At 37.1% G+C, this 21,787-nt stretch overlaps 1 long non-coding RNA gene across 1 annotated transcript; it reads right to left on the bottom strand.

The window, feature by feature from the left end:
- Positions 1 to 1,226: 1,226 nt before the first annotated feature.
- On the bottom strand, positions 1,227 to 6,397 carry LOC135291431 (uncharacterized). The gene is made up of 3 exons (XR_010354227.1): positions 6,345 to 6,397; positions 1,985 to 2,046; positions 1,227 to 1,375 (listed from the first exon to the last, which is right to left on the bottom strand). It is a non-coding gene; the product is annotated as an uncharacterized LOC135291431 (long non-coding RNA).
- Between the last annotated feature and the right edge of the window lie 15,390 nt (positions 6,398 to 21,787).

Here is a 21,787-nt window from a genome sequence, read left to right on the forward strand (position 1 = left end):
GAGGCTTTCTGAGAATGTCAAATCCTGTAAAAGAAAACAAACTTGGTTGCAGCTGCCATGAACTAGGACTTGGACTTGGGAGTTCAGTTCACTGGAACTATCAGGATATTATATCATGTGTTGATACAACACTGATGGAGGACAGAAGTTAATCATCCCACTCTTATGAATTTTTACACACTGCCCTTCAAAGGGTGCGCTAAATACCAGAGACTTTCTGATCTTTTCCCTTCCTACTAGTTGGTAATGCTTATTTTGCACAAATGCTTATTTTGGTAATGTTTACTTTGCTCAAACTTCCACATACTACTATTGTGAAAGTTCATTTCTTTAGCAGGAGAACAGTCTTCACAAATGAAATCACAAAAACTCTCTCCCCACGCCAGCACTGTCTTGCTCTCTGCTGAATATTCCCTATACAGTTAGTTTTCTGTAGCTTGCTTTTTCATGAGGCAAGAATCTGACAAAAAAGGTAGCGGTTTCAACATGAGTCTATGTTTAAGGAACATTATTATTGAACACAAGAGCAGAACAAGAAGGATGCTATCTACCTCACATAAATATTAGCCTTTTTTCAAATATCTAATTAAATAGCCCACCTAATGCAGTCTTAATGAATACCAACAGTCAGAACAGTTTCATACTAGTTTCAATGACTACAAACAGTACTTGCTGATCAGAAATTATGGTGTGCCTAAAGAGAGGACATGGAAGTTTAAAGCACAAACAGATTCCAGGCAATGGTGTCTCCTTAACAGTGAAACAAACTGATGTATTAATGCAATACATTTTGCAGAAAATTACAGGTCTGCCTTTGGTGAGCGCTGCCCAGGTAAGCATAGCTGTCAATGCATTTTTTTTAGTATCAGTTCTCCCAGAGGGGTATGGATTATCTGAGGCACTCAACTGAAACTCACATACTTGCACACCAACATGGGATGAATTTGAATACAGCATTGGAGTTTTTGTCTTTGTATCAAAGAATATAATTTCAGTTCTTCCCTGGGGAAATACAGAAAAAGATATCTGGGCTGAATTTCTCTTTCCTTACCCATATCAGTCCACCAGAATGCTTAACGAAAGAAAACAGAGAGAACAGAGTGAGCTGCTGTGATTATCATTCTGCCTGTAATTCAGGCTTCTCCTACTTAGTTTTCTTATTTAAATGACACATTAGCCATAGCCAGTTGCCAAGGTTCCTCTCCTAGATTATACACTCTTAATTTCTTCCTCTCACAGAATGCTTTCTTACTTTCTAAATAGCAAGGATGATCATTATTTCCAGGCTAGATCTTCCAGCAATAGAGAAAATACCCCTGAAGAATTCCAGGTCCAGGTAGCCAGAGGCCAAGAAGAGAAACGCTGTCCATCCTTTCTGAAAGATATGGCAGAAAACAACACATGAAATTTAAAAGCCAACTATGAGTGTCTGAAGGATTGTCATCCAGTGGAAAACATCATAATAATAAACCCTAGTTTATAAACCTAATAAAAGGTTTAACTTTTCATATGTTTCATTGAATGTAGTGGTCTTCCCTAAACATAGTGATTAACTTCATTTTTTGCCAAAGTATACCTAATTTTGGCACTATTGCCCTCACCATAAAAATTGCACTGGACTTCTCAATTGATACAAAAAAACTATTTCCATATCCAAAGTTATTTTTGTATTTGTCGTAGGATAAAAAAAATGGCTTGGACAAGCAAAACAGCTTTGTCTTGCACTCACGGCTACAATTTAGGGTCATAACTAACCCTGCAGACAGCTGTTTGGCTTTTACTGCAGCGACTCTGAGTTTTGAGTCACTGTTTGGAAAAATCATCAATCCCATCTTGAAGGGACACCAGCAACTGCACACGGCAACAGACCTTTCCATATCTCAACCTTTGCTACTTCAAACATTGGGAAATATTTGTGTGGAATGCATCTACAAAGATTTGGATATTTGGTTCTACAGTTAAAATTTATCTTTACAGAGCTTACTTGCAACAGAGGCTCTAACCTTGGGGAAAAACTCCACCAGTTGAGTAGTTAGGCCACAGAGCCTGAAAAAAAGACAGAAATGCAGATGACCAGAATGGTTTTTAGATTCAAGATCTATGTGACCAGTGAAAAATAGCTGATGAAAGAGAGCATTAATTAGATATTAGCAATGAAATTCTCTGTTGGTTTTGAGAATATATGAAGTTCTGCTGACAGTGCATCAGTAAGGACTGCTGCAGAACTTTAGTGTGTTCATCTTTGTCATCAGAGGCCAGCAAAGGCTCACATCCTTCAAAACCCAAGCAGCAGTTCCTCCTCTTACACATATCTCTGCTTATAACAAATCAGCCCAGATGTTTCAATTACACCCAGCAACAAAGCACTTCAAAATGCTTTATTTTTAATGCACTAGAGGATTTTGGGGAGCTTGCAGCAATATCTGAAACTCTAACCATAAATTTTCAAACACAGTACATATCACTGTGGGTAGCAAAAGAGGAGAAGGAAGTGTGGAGTATACTGAAAATATGTTTCAAATCTTTGCCTGACCTTGGTCTGTGTGAATTTTATAATAAGCAAACATTTCCTACATCCATTTTTTTAACAACTTTGAACAGCCAAGGAATATGACAAAAGCCATGGTTAATCTCTGATGAGTTCAGACTACTGAAAACTCATAATATCTTCTTCTCAACATGAAGGAAATTTATACCAGAGGTAACAGTGGTGTAAGGCACTTGTAGCTGGGGTTTTTTTGTTCTTGTCTTTTTTTATGGCTTTGATCACAGAAAAAAAATTTAAAAATATACTAGAGGTTTTGGACAGCAGTGGTTTAAAACAATTAAATGAGCTAGCATATTTATGAGACACTCAGTGCTATCTTGTTGAAAGTAAGTTAACATTAACATTCATACATACACAAAACCTATAGAGGGTAACATTAGACTTTCAAATAATGCAGTGATTTCTATATCTAATGTTGAGTTTGAATGGGTAATTCTTTAAACTGTCTCAGTTTCATAATAATGTAAGTTTCAATCAAACTGGGGTTTTTGTTAGTACAGGACTATATTTTTTATATAAAAATAATTTATTTGAAACCTCCACATCCAAAATCTCAATGACTGTTCACATATAATTAGTATGGTGTAAATGTTCTCAGTTACTTAAAAATATTTGCTAGTTATGTAATGCCCTTTTAATATAAGGAAATCAGTAATATTGCATTTAAACTATATTTATAGCATCAAAACATCTTTTTTAAAACACAGACTCACTTGTCACAAGAGTTTTCATTCGCCCTCCACAGAAGTGAAAAAAGGTATGAAAGACTGACTTTTGCAAACTTTGCTTAATAATGGAATGACAATTAAATTAATCCAAAGGGAAAACAGAAAATCCAGGCTGTAATATACAAGTCAGTTGAATGTAACCAATAACAAATTCAGTAATTTCAACTGCATCTTCTGATGTTCTGATGAAATCCTTCATCCCTATGCACTTACTGTTCTGGATGTTCCTAAGAAGAGGGGTGGTAACATGGCCAGATTTTTTCATGTTTTACTTCAGATTTCCACAAATGACGCTGTCACTATACTGTTTCTTGCTGAACAGAGTTAATCCTCTTCACCGTGGGTGGTGGGGGTGCTATCACTCTGCAAGTTTCTTCCTGACCTTACTTAGAGTAGTAACAGTGCACTTGCATGAGTGCGAGCATTAAAGGCAGATTCTTAGAATGCAATGGAACTTAACATAGAGAGGTCTTTGTAATGCACCGTGAAAAACAGGGCATCAGTCCTAAATCAACTCTATTTACACCAGGTTAGGATCTTAGGATCTCAGGGTTAGCATATCATGAGGCCAATTTATTTCATACAAATGTTGGACTTGTGGTGGCACTGATTCTGAGTTAGCTGTTTGTTAAGTCTAAATTAAAATTTGAAAAAGTTTGGGTTTGCAATTACAATCAATGTTGTAACATGTTTTACTATTCATCATGTGCAGAAGTGAGGCTTAATCAGGTGTAGAGCCCAGTTGTCAGTGCAATAGTGTCAGAAATAGGGGCAGTCTGAAAAATCAATCAACAAAGCGAAGTCTTTAGTAGTATGATGAGTATTTTGCACATTGAAAATGTGGCCTGAAAAGATCAGAAATATGTGAATGCAATTAAATATTGCAGAAAAGAACATGCAGTGTCATAAACTGAAGGCTTGCTGCTCTTGTCTCTGCATTCATAATGCTGTTACTATAGCAGATCTGAGACTTTGACAGGAGTTATCCCCAATGCAATACAATCTGCCAATTGACTCAAGTTAGATTTAAAGAAAAGATCAGGATAAATCTAGATCTTTTGTCTTGAGGATCAGGCTTTACCTCACAAGCTCTAATGTTAGACCTCCATGGTAGTATAAACTATCAATAGAGATGTGAATTTAATTTTTTTAATTTATTTTTTGTCTAAGCCTCTAAAACCAACAAAAATGAGAGAAAGAGATATCATCAGATTGAAATTATAGAAATACACATCTTTCTTTCACAAAAGAAGCATAAACACAATGAATGCAATAGCTAGCATTCATTCAACCAGATATTCCATGGAAAATTTCCATCATAATCTACATGGCCATTAGTCACAGACTCATGTACCACAGTCAGATAGTCCTGCACACTTGAAAAATATCTGCCTACATCAAACCCACAAACAGTGACCAACAACGAAAAAAGGACTTCTGGATAAGGAACTAGATGAAGATTATGTTGTAAAGATTTATATTCCTTTCCGTACCATAGATTCAGCTGTGTCAAAACTCACTTAATATGCATGGACACAACAGAGTAGAAGAAGTAAGTTAAGGACCATAGATCCAGCAGCCAAGATGAGTCTGGTGCTATGGGACTCAGGATCTCTCCTCAGAAGAGAGGAGCTGTGTTGGGCTATGCTGCAACTAGCTGTGTATATTTTCCACTGCTCTTGTGGGTCTGCATCTAACTTCACATGCACAGAGAATCTGAGGCCATATCTTCAATGACACAGATGTGTGCCTACCATACTACTAGGCTCAACAGAAATTTGTTCTCATAACAGAATTTTGGGAGATTACAGCGCAAGAGATACTGACCAAGTTATGGACTTGGTCTTTTCCTACCTAGGCATGTCTCTCAGCTTAAAAAGTGGTACTTAAAAGGCTTCTTTCATTTATCAGTATTCTCTACTTATATATACAGATTTTAATGAAATATAATAACATCTGGAGTTTCTATAGTTCTCAATTATTAAAATAAATTGAAGGACTGTCCTGGGGTGACATGATGCTTGTATCCCCATTCATGTATCTGTTTAGCCCAGAAATAAGTTTTGCACCTTTAAGATTTGTTCTGAGAGTGAAGGGGGGAAGAAAAGAAGCTTGGAGTTTGTTATCAGAAACTGCACTCACTCCTCCATATCCCTGCTCCTGGACTGTGCTCTCTGTGGATGGACAGACACCACGACAGAGCTCTCCTTTGCTTTTAGTTAGTTTTAGCTAGCTGAGGCAAAGAAGTTCCCTGGACTGTAGTTTTTCTTTTTCTTGGACCTGTTCAAATCTAACCAGACGGAACACCAGAAAAGCAGTGGCAGCTCGCTCGGGCCTGGGCCATGGCATTTCCAGCGACAGAGGGACTGATTAGAGACTGAGTGAGCTGAGCTATGGCCACGGAAGAGACTTTCTGAGTTTGTCTCTCTTTTGGAACAGCAAGATATTTTATTGTTTAATGTTGTTCACTTTTTTTTTTGTGATGGTAAATGCTTTACCTGTTAAATAAACAGTTTGTTTCCACTTTTCCCCAAGGAAATCTTTCCCCAAACCAGCTGGGGGAGGAGGCCACTTGAATCTGTTTTCTAGAGGAACCTCTTTAGAGGTTTTCTCCCAAATTTGCCCTAAACTGGGACAAGGACTTTTTAAATAAAAGAAGTAAACAAGAACTGACATTAATTAATATGAAGCTTTCTCACTAAAGGTTTTTGAATAGCTACACTTACTTTGATTTTAAAATGTAGCAATAGAATTTTACTTTTTAAAATAACCCTTTTCAGTATTGCAACACTATAACTGTTATAATGTAAAGCAACATAGCATTGCATTATTGATAATAAAATTTTATCCATTGCTTTTAATGCCATATGTGGAAGAATAACAAATTGCATGACAAAGAAAAAAATATTTAAGAAATGCAAATCTAGGCAATCCCAAGTTAATAATGGCAGCTCTAATTTTATCCAGTGACAATATTATATTATCATAAAAGTTGCCGCATAACACAAGGCAGGATGACACTGTGGCATTGTACTAACACAGTCCAGCACAGTCACACTGAAACATACCTGCTTAAAGATGACATTTGCCAGACAAATGCAAATCTTCCCACCACCATGATGCTTCAAACAACCCTCTCTCTTGTTTCCACACCCCCCCTCTATAAATGCCTTCCAAGCCATATGACCTGGGAAAATGCTCTGCTCAAACACCTGCTCAGATAACATTGCCCTCAACACAAAAGCATGTCCAAAAACAGCAATGCACTTCAAATGCAAAAAAGAAACTTCACGTCCCAGCACTGTGGGATATAAAACACACAGGCAGCTCAAAGAGCTTGTACATAATTTAGGCAGACTCCCTGCTCTTCCTCAAGACAGAAACATGGCAGGAGTACCCCCTCTGAATCCCTACACCAGTGACAGCAGCAGGAAGGTTGTTTATTAAACCGCCTGTGTGATAAGGAAGTTTCAGATTGCGTATTAAGAAAACTTTCTTCACTAAAATGGTCGTCAAGCACTGAAATAGGGACACAGTCGAGTCACTGTCCCCCATATTTAAAAGACCCATAGATGTGGTGCTTAGGGGCACAGTTTAGTGATGGATTTGGAAGCAGTGGGCTGTACTTAATGGTCTTAAGGCTCTTTTCCAACTAATGATTCAATGATTCTATGCTGGCAGCAGCAGGCAGCAGCTTTTCTTAGCACAACTCAACACAGCGTGTTATTACTTCCAAATCCTTTGAAGAAGAAGAAAGGTGAGTTTGCGTGATGCAGCCTCTGGCCCTAAATTTTTGAATCAGTTGGAAAAAAGTACTTAGGAAGTCAGGAAATACTTCCATGAGGCTTGGACATCATATCACTCGTATCACTGGAACTTCTCTCAGAGTAAAGATTCGAGGCCAGGTAAAGAGTGATAGAACAGTAATTTCAGTCATTGTGAAAGAATCTTATATACAACAACAAAAACGACAGCCAACAACAACAACAATTATGGTTTAGTAATTAAATACCTTGTACTTTCTGTTTATAAAAAAGTATAAGCACCCTAATTTTGAAAACGTTGCCTCAGTACCCATTTTTAGTTAACACATATGGACAACCTAAAATTATTGCTGATGCAAACTTCTCTGCTTTCATTTAAGTACGGTCAAAGCAAGTTACCCTATGAATCTTTGAAATATCAAAGTGAAATTGGACTTTAATCCCCTGCCAGTATATCTAGAGATAATTACAATGACAACAGTGTTAAATGCTGTAACAAGGCCATATTAATAAAATTTTCACAAAGGCCAGAGAACTAAGGAGCAAACTGGGTGTTCAACAACTCCTTCCAATATATGCAATAATTGACAGAGTGAATATTAAAATTAAATATTATCTAGATAAAGCAAATTCAAATGTTACCCAAATAAAAATTATTACAAATATTAAAAACATGGAATGGAATTATCAACTACTGAAATAAAATATCACCAAAACTGTATGAAACAAAAGCTTCATTAATTCTACTAACAGTGAAGAATGTATGTAGAGTACTAGTAAAATCCATTATTAACCTTACTGACATTATACATTACTAACCTAAAGGAGAGAAATTTCAAATGTTTCTATTTCAGATCTTCAGATTAAAGCAATTTTCTAAAGACTTTGCCTACTGAAGTGTTCAGTGAATTTTTAGTAAAAAGGTAACTCCTTTGATAACAGAAAAAAAATTATGATTTTGAGGTTACACTTCTTACATGAAACAAGAAGATCAGAGCAAGACTACCTCAGATATTGCTTGTTATTTCACCTCTGTCTCTGTACACTCCAGTCCTGTTCTAATGTCCTTTCAGATGACTTAGGGATTACAAATAGACTATTTGATGCTTTTTTTCAAGTGTCTATTACCTGAAACACTCTGGGAACTCCCAGAATGTCCCTGAAACACCATGCTAAGCTTTTGTTTAGGAAAAGCTTTTCTTCTTAAGAACTGAGACATGACTTTCTATTCAAGGAAGTGCACAGTGTTGTGAATGAGCCTCTGAGAAATTAGAAGCCATGGGCTGAAGCAGTGTACTTTCTACTGCTGCTGTCTTTCTTCGTACTGTGCAAATTTCTCTGTTGTGGCTGTGTGTGTTTTTTCAATAGAGCCCATGGAACGTGCAGCAACTGAATTAACCCTAAACACTACAGATATTCTTTGCCTAGGAACATTGAAAAACATGGGGTTTTGGCACTGCCAACCCTGCCTCCATCTACTAAGTAATGTAAAATGCACCTGATGTCACTAAAAGCAGGAAACTCACCATAGCAGGAGAGGATGTAAATATAAAATAAATAATATTTTTGCTTGACAGAAAAGACACAGCAGTTCCCCGTATTTGACATTTTTGCACTTTCCCTTCCTTCTTTCCACCTGAGAAATATAAGCAACACTTCCAGCATACAAAGAGAACAAATTTCTCAAGACTTGTGACAAAGTCTTGCAAATTATCTTTTATCTTGGACAATTTTATTTGTGGCTTATAGAGGGACCTCAGAACCTGATCAGAATGAGACATTTTAACTTGGCAAGGAAAAAAATATACCCTCAGAGCTCACTGATATTAAAACATGCAGTAGCAGCTTAAATTAATTTAACCATGTGTCCAATTTTGTTTTCTTCCTAGTATAAAATTAAAGACATTGCTCTCATATTCTTAAACAATAATTTACAAAGAGATTTAAGCTCAGTTTTCAAGAGATAAGCAATGGGGAAGTGATAACCAAAACTTGGCATATTTTGGCTCTCATGTTTGTTCTCCAATAGAGAAAATACACTGCTTGTAATGAGTTTTTTCCCTCCTACCAGCCCTCAGTGGTATCCAGGGAAAACAGTAAAATAAAGGTTGTTCCTGTGAATTATTGAGCATTTCCAACCTGGCTGAGGCAAAAGAGATTTATGCTATAAAACTATGGCTCTTTGCAGCTTGTCTTTACTATATATATTGTCTGACACAATAAGACATGTCTCTCAAGCTTTCTCTCTCTGTTATATAGCCTATAAAGGTCAAAAGAGCTAAACCCAACATAATGGCATGGAGAAATATCTCTATAGTTGAATGACTACTAGCTGACTATAATAGCATCACTCTAATAACACAAAATGAAATTACTCAGGCCATATAGCCAACATATTATGTTTCAATATGAAGCAAAGAAATAAGCTTCAAATTGGATTCTGTTTACTCTGTGAGAACTCTAGTTTTATTTTGGATAAAAGAAAGCAGTCAGCCTTTGTTTATCTCCTTGCTTTTAAATCTAGAAGGAAAATGTTTCACTCCGATGTAAATCCAATTGCAAAATCTTCTCTATAAAACCAAGCGTTAAATCCTGATATGGATTATATAATTGTGCTAGATCACATAGTACAAGGAGAGTAATTAAACAATTGAGATTAATCAGGCCTTAGTATAGTAATTATGCACTACCTCAAAATCCATTTTGACTAGGACTTTTGTCTTTCTATGATTTTTGAGAGACTGCTTTTTCTTTTTTAACAGCATAAAGGTAGAATAATGTTGCTAATGTCAGAAGAGAAAACACATATTCATATGTGCCATGAGAGGGCCTTGCGACTGGCTTCCCCCATGCTGAATGCCTTAGTATCAGCCACAGAGCCATAGCATGGCCTGGATTGGAAGGGATGTGAAAGATTCAGTTCCAGCGCCCCTGCTGTTGGCAGAGACCTTTTGCTAGACCAGGCTGCTCAGAGATCCATCCAGCCTGGTATTGAACACTTCCACATTGTTAAATGGGGCAGCCATAGCTTTCTTGGGCAACCTGTGTCAGGGCCTCACCACTTTCACTGAAAATAATTTCCTCCTAATATCTAAACCCCTTGTCCTGTCACCACATCCTCTTGTAAAAAAATCCTATTCTTGCGAGCTCCCTTCAGGAGCTGGTAGGACACAATTAGATCATCCCAAAGCCTTCTCCTCTCCCGGCTGAACAATCCCCATTCTCTCAGCCCTCCCTCATAGCAGAGGTGCTCCATCCCTCTGCTCACCTTGGTGCCTCCTCTGGACTCTCTCAGCAGCTCTGTGTCCTTGCTGTGCTGGGAGCCCAGGGCTGGAAGCAGCTCTGCAGGTGGGGTCTCACCAGAGCGGGGCAGAGGGGCAGAATCCCCTCCCTTCCCTGCTGCCCACGGGGCTCTGGGTGCAGCCCAGGACACACTTGGCTCTCTGGGCTGGGAGTGCCCATGGCTGGCTCATGTCCAGCTCTCACCCACAGCACCCCCAAGTCCTTCTGGGCAGGGCTGCTCTCCATCTGTTCATGCCCAGCCTGGGCTGGCACCAGGGATTGCCCTGACCCGGGTGCAGCACCAGCATTTGGCCTTGTAAAACCTCATGAGATTCCCGTGGGCCACTGCTTGAGCTTGTTCAGGTCTCTCTGGATGACATCCTGTCCCTCAGGAGTGTCAGTGGTGCCACTCAGCTTGGTGTCATCTGCAGATGTGCATACTTGGTGAAATTAAGTACATCAGTATGTTGGGATGGCAGCACTCACTTTCCTCAGATGTGAGTGATGATGTAAGTTCTGGGGATACCAGAGTTAAATCTCAGCTTTTTCCTAGGCTATCTCACAGTACTGATTTCTTGCCTAAAGAAGATGAACTCTGTTAGCTGAAATGTACTACAAGATGCATAAATGATGTACTGAAGGTATTGGAGATCTCTTAGTTAATCTTAGATGTGCAAATTAAAATAGAAGAGGTGCATAAAATATTTCAAAAGTATTTGGTATCCAGGGCAAAAAAACAGTGTTAATAGGGTTGCAATCCTTCTGATGTCCAAGCAGCACACACAGCACAGCTCTCCATGCAACCAAAAGTGAGCTCTCCATGCAACCAAAAGTAAGGTGTAGCTGTGGTTGGGGGGGGGGGGGTGTGAAGAAACAGTTTTCAATATCAACACTAAAACAGGGCGTGGACTGTTAAACTCACAAAGATATTTTAATGGCACACAAAAGACCTTTTCTTCTTTTGTTGCTTGCTGCTGCTCCCAGCCTACATGCACACCTGATTTAACTACTGTAAATGTACTGTAAATGTTGAATAGTTACATGCTTCACAAATGGTTATCAAATGTTGAATAGTAACATGCTTCACAAATAACACATTAAAGTACAGTTCTGGTGGAGAAATAGCGTAAAACACATAATCCCTTTTAGAAGAAATCTTTAACCCCTACAGTAAAACAAGTACAAAATGGAGAAAATATGTCCTAAAAATGTATGCACCCTGTTAAATACTTACGTTAGTAGTTGTATCACAAAATCAATGCAAATTATAGCACCTACTCTGCTTTTACTGAATGTCTTTAAGAACAATGTACTCAGGCTCCCAAAGAAGAAATAACAATAACACACTGAGGAAGTCACAAGTGGACACAGGAAGGTCTCCAGACATAACAAGACAGTTTTACACAACTTTGAATTTACTTCCTCAGTTAAGTAGTAGTGTTCTGTTTTGGTTTTGTTTGACTTTTTTAGTATTTTTTTCTTTGGTTGACTAGTTCATTGGTGGGTTTTTATTTAATTTTTTATAACATGCTTACATGTTGAATAACAGAAGCCCAATTTTGAACAAGCAAATAGAGAAAAACACACACTCACACAAAATTAGCCACAGCTATTAGCCACTTTAACTAACCACTCATCTTGCTGTGAGACCAATGGCAGGAACAGAGTTTTCCTATACACTTTATAATTGTACAGTAATTTTGACTTTTTTTTTAATTATTATTTATACTGCACAGATACCACTGCTTCTTTCTGCTTGTACATAGATATTTGGGTTTATTTCAGCAGAAAATCAGAGTCACAGAAATAAGAACCAGAAAGGACACTGGGTTGTACTTTTAGATTGGTTTTCCACATGTTACACATGTATATACAGCATGGCCAAAATTTATCTATGTGAGAGGTTAGTTATTGCCATCACCTAGAAAGATTAAAGGAAGTTTATTTTGCGGAAAGGCACTACTACTTAAAGTGCCATAGCAAATATAAATTCAAATTTTTAGGGAAAAATACTGTTAACATGGAAGTAAAATTGCTGTCTTTCAAAAAACTCAGTCTACAGCTTTATAAAATAATTTAATTGGAAGGGAACAAATATAATGATCTAATAAAGTCTTTTTCATGTTTAATCTCTATTATCTTGTGTAAAAATAGATTTGTATCTCTAATGAAAGCATTAGTTTTCCACACATAGAAGTAATTTTACAGCATAAACATATATTCAGTGCTTCCATGTATACACATTCCCCAAATACACATTATCTACAAGTTATTTTCAACTGACAGCCTTCAAAATTTCTCTGATTCTTTACCTCTGCAAGGGTTCTAACTAACATTATCAAAGGCAACTTTATTTGCAGATTCAAATGTATTTTTTGGGACACTTTTTTGCCTTTGTCTTCAGAATTGCTCAGAATGAGACAGCATTTCTATATGCTAGTTTCCCCCAAGATTACCTTTTCATTTTCCTGCAACCTTTAAACAATGAATATTGCTCTGCACAATCTCTTCAAGCAACATAAATCATAAAAGCAAGGCACTAATGTATCCTGGATGAGCAAAGATTAGTCTGTTGCATTGTATGACTTATTGTGTTCATGCTTAGAAAAGTCAGTGTTTAAATAAATAAATTAATTTCCCAAAATATTTACCTTTTTATGGAAGGAGAAACAAAATTTTAAATTATTTAAAATTTTATCTATTTAAACCTCAGAGATTTTTCCCACTAAAATCCTGAAATAATGAGCATGTTTAGTGTGAAATTCTTTAGAAAAATAATTCATTTTTGCTGCAGGTGTTGTCATGGTGAGTAGACCATGAATTAACTACAAAATGAAAACGTTCCCATTCATTGACAGATCTGAGTCAAAAATAAAGTGGACTGTGGGAGGTGAGCACATGGCTATACATATATTTTGATCTGCAGCTGGATTTCTCAGTTAAAGTTAATATTAAAAAAATCTTCCTGTGAAAGTAGCAAAAATTGAAAAAAATTGGAAAGCTCTGACTGTAGCAATTATATTGTCCAGCTGAAATTTTGATAACCCATGTTTTTGTTCCCAGTGGAAACCTTTCTTATGGTTCAAACATTTTGAGCTACCAAGGCCTGAAGATACATTTCTCTGGTATTGATTCACCTGTACTAATTGTGCTTATGGCAATGTTGTTCTGCATCAGTTTGGGGTCTCCCTTTTCTTTCATGTGGGATGCTTGAAAATGCTTCCGGATGTTGCTGTTTGACATACCTTTAATGAAGCTGAGTTCTTTGTTATTCTCAAATGGACTACTGCTGAGGAAACAACCCTTTTTCTCTCTTGTTTGCTTTCATGTGTGATAGAAGTTATACAAGATGACAGAGTTAGTTTTATCTTCTGCTGACTGACAATATCAGATTTATAATTAACTATTTTGTTTTTTCAACAGGGAAAAAAGTCATCTGAAGTCTTCTTTTCCTTATAGTGTAAAACCAATGAGTTTTCATATAAAACTACAATTGGATAAGGAAATATTTTTCCCTTCAACAGTGATGAACTCAAAGGAGGCATGCACTGGGTGATGCAGCTTGAGTTGTCATGCATTTTGTTGAATAGTTTGAGAATGTCTTCCCCTGTCTTCATTGTAGATGGGGATATGGAACAAATGGGTAATTTTCCATAATTACAAGTTTCTTTAAAGGGGAAAAGAAATAGTACCACACACATATTTGTAGAGACATCCATTCATTCTGTCTGTCAGGGAATCCCCTCTAAATTTGCTTTTTTAAAAATCTGAACTCGGTTTCAAATTCTATTTCTGGTCTTTGTACATTCATTTAATATTTATACAAATTAATTAATTAATTTATAAGAATTTGGGGTTCTGTCCATTGCTGACATCTGAACAGCTGTTGAAATATTTCAAAGCACAAGATTCAGTAAAGGGACAGCTTTCTCAAAATAAAATATTAATGGCAAACAAGAAAAGAAGAAAATACCTGTGAGTCATGACATAAACCAAAAAATATGCAAACATTTGAGCAGATGAGATACATCATATACAGGTTAGGAGTGTTAAACTTATATAGTAATAATAGATTTTTCTAGGAAGATGAGGTGGCATGGTGTGATAATGGCTAGGCAGTTGGTTCGTAAGTGTCAGCATCATCTCAGATCCATTTTAAGAAGCTGTACAAGCAAGGATAATCCCTCAACATGATGCTGTATTAATATTATTACTATATGTCCGGCTAATAGTTGGTTGACCACATAATGGAGTTACATTTTTTCACAGATTTTCTATAGGAAATACTACTGTATTTGTAAAAAAAAATACTATATATGTAAAAAAAAAAAAGATGTAAGCTCTCAAATACATCCTGGGGATCCCCTGAAGTGTGTCTATAAATTTAATATTAATATTATGTTTACCTTGATTTGTTACATACTTTGACTCCACATCATCTGTGGAGTAGTATTCTATCCAAAGTCCATATAAAGCCATCATAATCTCACCCTTAAAGGGCAGATGCATTTGGACATCTTTGAAGAGACTTCAGAAAAGTGCTCAAGTGTTTTAGTAAAAATCAAAGCAAACGATGAACAATTTTCAATTTGCATACCATTGGTAACCAGTTTTAATTTTATAACCCACACATCCATCCCTTGTTTCAGAGCTGCAGATGCTCCTCATTTAGCTCAAAATATTTTGTATGACATTTTCTAGATGACATGCCAAACAGAGAATCAGAGCCTACAAAGGTACTCGTAAAAACATATTTCCCCCTGTGACTGAAAGAAGCAAATTGCATTTCACATGAAGTGAAAATATCTCCAAGGTCAAAAAGGACTTCTTGCACTCATACACTTCAGGCAGACTGAAATTAAGAAAGCTGGAGGCTAAGCAGAAAAGGGAATGACACAGAAATAAGAAAATACTTCAAAATTTGCTTTACCCCAGCAAGAGCAATGTGCCTGGAAATGCTTGAAGACAAAATCAATAAGCTTTGGCATTAGTTCTAAGCAATCACTGATTCAATATAGAAGAATCTATTTCATTATAAATTAAAGTAGGGAGTTCTTGCTCTTATGTAAAGGATCATTCATGAAAAACCCTTAATTGTCAAAGTATTCTTCAAAGGGGGAAAGGTCCATTATTACCCCTGCACACAGGGAAAAATAAACCATGTAAAGACAAATTTTGGCAGACATTTTCAGAAGCTAAGGTTAATTGTGGGTTCTTACAGAGTTCAGCAAAAGTCCTGCACCTCCTGCTCAGTACACTTTTACTTGCTCTTCCTTTATTATGGGGTTTGCTGACTGAAAATTATTGCTCTGGTCTGGCAATTCTTAAAATCCATCTGTTTATATTTGGTCTCGGTGTATAAAAATGGCCCAACTGCTTCCACAGTCCTTGGCAGGCTGGACATGGTTCCGGATTCCATTGATCTCTGGCCTCAGGATCTCACCCTAGACATTCAGGAGAAGACAGCAGCTAGGCTGTGCCACAGCATTATGCATTAGCTCTGATTTGAGGCTGAATTTCACTATGAGTCCCCACAATGATGTATTCAGACTGGATACCAGCCCCACGGATTTATGGGGAAAGAAATAGAGGAAGATCATATTCAAAACTTACTGTAATATGATCATTTCAGTCATGAAGCTGATATCTTTCTTCCTCCCCAGAAAGAAGTAAATGCTTTCTTGCAGGTCAGGAAACAGTGCTGAAACTGGCAGTGGCCACTATGGCGACACACTCAGATTTTGAAATTTGCCTTCTTTCAACTGGTTTTCATTTGTAAGAGAAATAACCAGTGACAGAATTGACTGCTATTCACTATTTCTCACATTTTCTTCCAGACCAGGTGCATTTTCTGTAGATTGCAGAGGTATACTCATCACGTGCTCTTACATCATCCATATGGGCACATTCTTCCTTGCTTAAGAAAGAAGGCAAAACTTATTTAATATGAAAAATTTGAAGTTAGAAAAGGATTTATGAAACCAGAATGTTGCTATAGGACACGAAAAAACACAATGCCGACACTCTGCTGCTCTCAAGGTAAAAAAAGGAAGTTTATTTTCTGACTCCAACATTTATAGATTTCCAAAGGTGGCAGTGGATTGGAGGGTGAACGTGCTACCTCTCCAATGACACTGGACAAGCCAACAGTCTATCAAATTTCTCCTCCTCCACAAAAGAATGCAAAGCAATAAGTTATTTACAGAAAGTGTATGAGAAAGTTTGCTACAAGAATGCAAACACCAGAAGCCTTAGAAAATCTTAAAAAAATCAGGGCGATACCGGAACACTCCAATTTCTTCAGACAGTTTATTGAAAACAATTGGTCTTGAAGATATTTTACAAAGCCCAAACAGACAAGTACAAAATCTTTCAAAGTCGGGTACTCGCTTCCCCATTACTACTAGCTTCCACTTGTAACAGAAATTTTATAAATCCAGTGGTGATTTCTGTGCCTCCTAAGGATTATGCTATCCCAACACCATGAAATATGTGGAACACTTCTGTAGAAGAGAATATTAGGCTTGGCACATGAAGATGCTAAGCATTACCATTGTTCTTATTAGTACCTGGGACATTTTTGAACATTTTAAATTTTATTATCATAAACAGTACTATAGTGATGAGATCTATATCCTCACAGCTTCAGGGAATAGTGAGATCAAGATCTTCTTTGTTGATTGAAACGATCATGATATCAATTTTCACAACTGAGCAGAAAAAGATCCAAACCAGTAACACTGAGAACTTTATATTAACTTTATGTATGGATTCTTTTTCAAAATTTTGCTCCTTCACATGTGGTTGTTCGAAAAGGGTTCATGTAGTCAATGCAGATTGATGAGCTCTGCAAAACTGCTTTAATCTGCTTGGCAGATTAGGCAGATTCATTCATACAAACACACTTTGCCAGCAGTCACTTTTTTCTTGCTCTTCCTGTTTCAAAACAAGTCTCAGCTCCTGCATCTGACAGTTCCTTCCTGCTTCTCATATTCCAACCTGCCACTGCTCAACTTCCTTTGTATTTCCTCTCTTTCTAAAATTTCTTTCATCACATGTTCATTCCGTAGTTACTTTCCCTGTAAAAATGTGATCTCCAGTGACATTTTCATACACTTTTGCTTTAAAATCTGTGGGTGTCTGAACATCCAGAAATTAGGTAGGTAACACTCACATGAACACTGGACAGGTAACACTTATGAAAGTGTTCCGTGTAACGGGCATTCTTGGAGGGTAACTCAAGCTGTTATAGGAAATTATGCAAAAGATTAACATTTTCTGTATTTGAAGAAAAGCTCTATGAAGAAAAAAAAAAAAAAATTTCCTTTTGGAAACACCTTAAAGTTTAAGCTTGGAATTTTCAAACCGAAAGAACTTTTCAAGTGTCCAGTATAGTTTTTTGGTCATTTTTCAACCAGATACAGATGTTCTCAATCCTGTTATCAATTTAACATGTAAATCTTCCCTGTTCTAATAAGTATGAGAGCCCTTTCAAGACAAGTGTATGTATCACATCAACTAGTGAGTAAAAGCAGGCCAATCTCTTTCTAAAGAAGAATAAAAACCTTCAACTGTTTATAGTTAGGCAACTAAATGGATAGATTTTCAAAATTCCTAAGTATTCTTTCTTCACAAAGAAGAAGATCATAAGGAACAGGGATTTTTATTTCCCTTTGCTAAAAAGTTTTGCATTTTTGATGTTTAAATTTGAAAAGATCGCTTCTAAAACATGCTCAGTTAAATATGACCCAGAGAAATATGAGCAAATCCTTCAATCACAGTCAGGGAAGGCAGACAGGTCTAAGGTAAAGAGAATCAAAAGATGCCTCCCATTTTACATGCAAGTCATCAGCTAAAAAACGTTAGGAATCTGTATCCCAGCTGTACTTCAGCCAATGCTAGATTAATTTGCCTAGCTGAATACCTGGTACAGTGTGAAGATAACCAGGGTAGCTCAGAACGAGCCTCTCTGCATACACAGATCTTGAGGTCACACTAGTTCAGCACTTTACTTGGGCTTCAGTAAAGTTAATTAAATGCAGGAGAACTTTCCTCTAATGGAACTATTCATCTTCTGACATCATTTTGTTCTGAGTAAAGCTGCATCTACAAGCAGTCAAAAGTAGCTGGATGAAAATAGTCTTCTGTGAATTCCTACAGTGAGTAAAGATCTTCAGACTCTGATCTCAAGACAGAACCTTATGTGTGGGGTGAAGCAAATGACAATGAACTGTCAGTTAGACATAAATTCTTGTGTCTTTGGGTTAATCTTGCATGAACAAGAGAAAATAACTTCAATGGCTTTTCAGAAATTTAGTAGAAACCATTAGAGAAGATTGAGCACTATAGCAAGGAATAAAAATAAGATATAAGAAACACATGGACATAGATGCACACACAGACACTCTGAGAATTGTAAAAATATTTTTATTACTCTCTAACAGTATTTTGCTTCTGACATGTATATTCTAAAAAAGGTTGATACAGTCCAGACTTATTCTACTTGTACTGATGTAATACTTGTGTGGCATTATTAGGCAACTAAACACTTTCTTTTTCCTCTTTTAGACCTTTGAGCCTATATTTTTCAAAACCATGTTTTGTAAAAATCAGCCTAGATAAACAGTTACATAGTTATGAATTTTCAGAGGAACTCATCACTGCATGAAAGACACTGGCAACTACAAATAAGCCCTTTATAATGGTGCAGAAAGCACTACAATGCAGCAGAGTAATATCCTTCCAATATCTGGGGAGAATTTTGACACGTGAAAGCAGTGTTTCAGTTTTTTGTTTTTCTTGTTGCTTAAGGCCATCCCCCTAAACGATTGCCTACTGAAGAAACAGCACTGCTGCTGTCTTGATCTCATGAAGGCTCTGCTGAGAAAAGAGCAACTTCAAAGTAAATTGAGCTCCCAGAGAAGCCCTGCCACCAGAGGCTGCTGAAAGCAGCTCTGGTCAGCCAGGGTTATATTTCATTACCAATGTAAATGCCAAGTGTGCCCACCCCCACAGCACATTCAGCATTGCTAGGAACTTCTGTCATGACAGCCATGCTGCTATTTAATGGGCTAGCAGTAGAACATTCTGCCAGATATAATACCTTTAATAGCCAGTTAAATTTCTTTCAGCCCTCAAAGATATTAAAATATGTAGGCCAGATGACACCTAGAGACGTAATCACACAGTGTCTTGGGTTTCTTTAAAGTCAGGTAACACTTCACTTATATACCGTTAGTTGCAACTTAATCTGTATTGCAGTTATGGTTTATAAACACAGATAATGTAGAAGATTTTATGGAAAAAATTCCCAGCCTCTCCTTACAGAAAGCATCTGCTCTACATTTCCTGTTTTGTAGATGACACACAATCCATATGAACCTCTGCATGCATTAAGTATATTCAATCCTTTTGTTTAACTACTCAGCCATTGCTGTATATCATACGGATTAATTCATAGCCCTCAAGTCATGAAGCACAAATTACTGAGTGACTGCAGTGCTACTAGCTGAGATGCTAGATTGCTGGCTGACTGTAACTGCGTCAGACGGACAGCACCATTTCCTCTAAATCCCTTCAGGGGCTTCTCTCAACAAAGGAAAATGGTTTGGAAATTTTGCTTTTACCTCCTTGCTGCCAAGAAGTCTTGTAATAAAATCCATGCTGTTAACCCATGTTAGAGCTGGAGCCTGCAAGCTGTAAGCCAACAGCGCTTATAAACTGGATGAACTCTGCTGAGTAATCTGAATATGTGCAAGTATATGCACACCTGCAATAGATTAACCATTTTAAGGTAATTACTCTATCAGCTTCTCTAATTTTTATCCAAGCAAGACAGCTTAAACTTATTTCTCCTTCAAAATTTTTGTAATTAGTGTGCGCAGATTCAAAACTTGAGCTTTTAAGTAGACAACTCACCTAACTGCTAATTTTCAAATGTGTCAATACAAATTGCCAAATTTCAATATATGTGTAGGTGCCCAGATTTCCCTTTTTTTCAGAGTATCTGTGACTCTTACCACACTGCTGAGAAGTATTGAGGCTAGCTCATATCAAAACACGCAGCCAATGTTTTCAACGGAAATTCTGTCACAAATCCCCAAAGGAGTTATGCAGCTGGTTCTCCTAACAAGGTTTTCCATTATGTTTTCCATAATCATGCTTCTACTTTTATATATAAACACCTGATTGTAATTTGCTATTATTTTGGGAATATTAATACATCTTTAAAAAGATAAACCGCTAATAATGTTCTGTAAATATGCCAAAAATCTTGCCTGACTGAAAAAACTTCCAAAATAAGCTATGATGTAAAATATAGCTCACATATAGCTTTGCAGCAACAAACTGTGATTTAGAATTGAAAGCATGAAAATACAAAAAAAAGAAAAGACTACAAACTGCACCATTTAAAAAAAAACCCAAACCAAATGAAAACATGGAAAGTATTATTTTTATTCCTTGTTATAGTTGTTCTCCCATCAGCAGTTTTCCTTTCCCCATTCCAAACATGTGATCTGTCATTTTTCATGGTACATGTCTAATGCACTCAAACTACAGCCCCCAGACAAAGCTGATCAGGAAATTTCCAAGCAAACAACTTTTCACTGAAAAATATAGAAACACTGAACCCATAAGGTTTCACAGAGCACTTTATTTTCAACAAACTTCTACCAGATGACTACCTGCTTTGACCCATCTCAGTTATTGGGTGGCAAAGAAGCCTGACCATGCAAATGAGTTCCCATCTGGGCTCTCCATGGAGTCCAGACTCCCATAGTCAAGAGCCCCAAGAGTCTCCATCTCTGTCTGAAGTGTTTATTTCAGATGACTGCTTTGGCAGTAAGAGGAAAGGAGTCTGCAGTCCCGAAAGCTGACATTTGAGATGTTGTCTCAGGTTTTTCCACCACACACTACAGTGGCAATTTTACACTTGTAGAGTCCCTGGAAGACACATTCAGTCAAAGGTCTCCCAGCTACTGGGATTGCTTTTTTGGTGTGTTGTTCAGTGTCATTTTCTTAAAGATCAAGCCAGAATAGTTCCTTCTGTGGAAAAATTCGAAGTGTATTTTCTTTTTTTTTCTGAGTGAATACTCAAGCTTTCTTATGGCATTAAACTTCCCTTGAGAGGGAAATTCAAAGCTTTGAAATGCCATTCTCCAGAGACAGCCTGACATTCAGGGAATAAAATGTGCATGTCCATGACAAGCAAAGACAGACCTCCTCATCTGAGCTGCAGCAAAAGTATTCAAAGTCACAAGAGTTCCCATCCCTTTAAAAAGGGATGAACATATCTCTCCAGAAAATATTTCTTTTTGTACTCTCCCTAGGCAGACACCCCACAGAGTCAACCTTAACCATTCTATGAGCAACATAAATAATCTTAAGGCAAATGTCTTTCTCCTGTACAGCAAAGCTTCATGCAAATGTATTTAAATCCATTAATCTGGTAGAATACGTATTTC

This window comes from Passer domesticus, chromosome Z (genome assembly GCF_036417665.1).
Source record: "Passer domesticus isolate bPasDom1 chromosome Z, bPasDom1.hap1, whole genome shotgun sequence".
Classification (NCBI taxonomy): Eukaryota; Metazoa; Chordata; class Aves; order Passeriformes; family Passeridae; genus Passer; species Passer domesticus.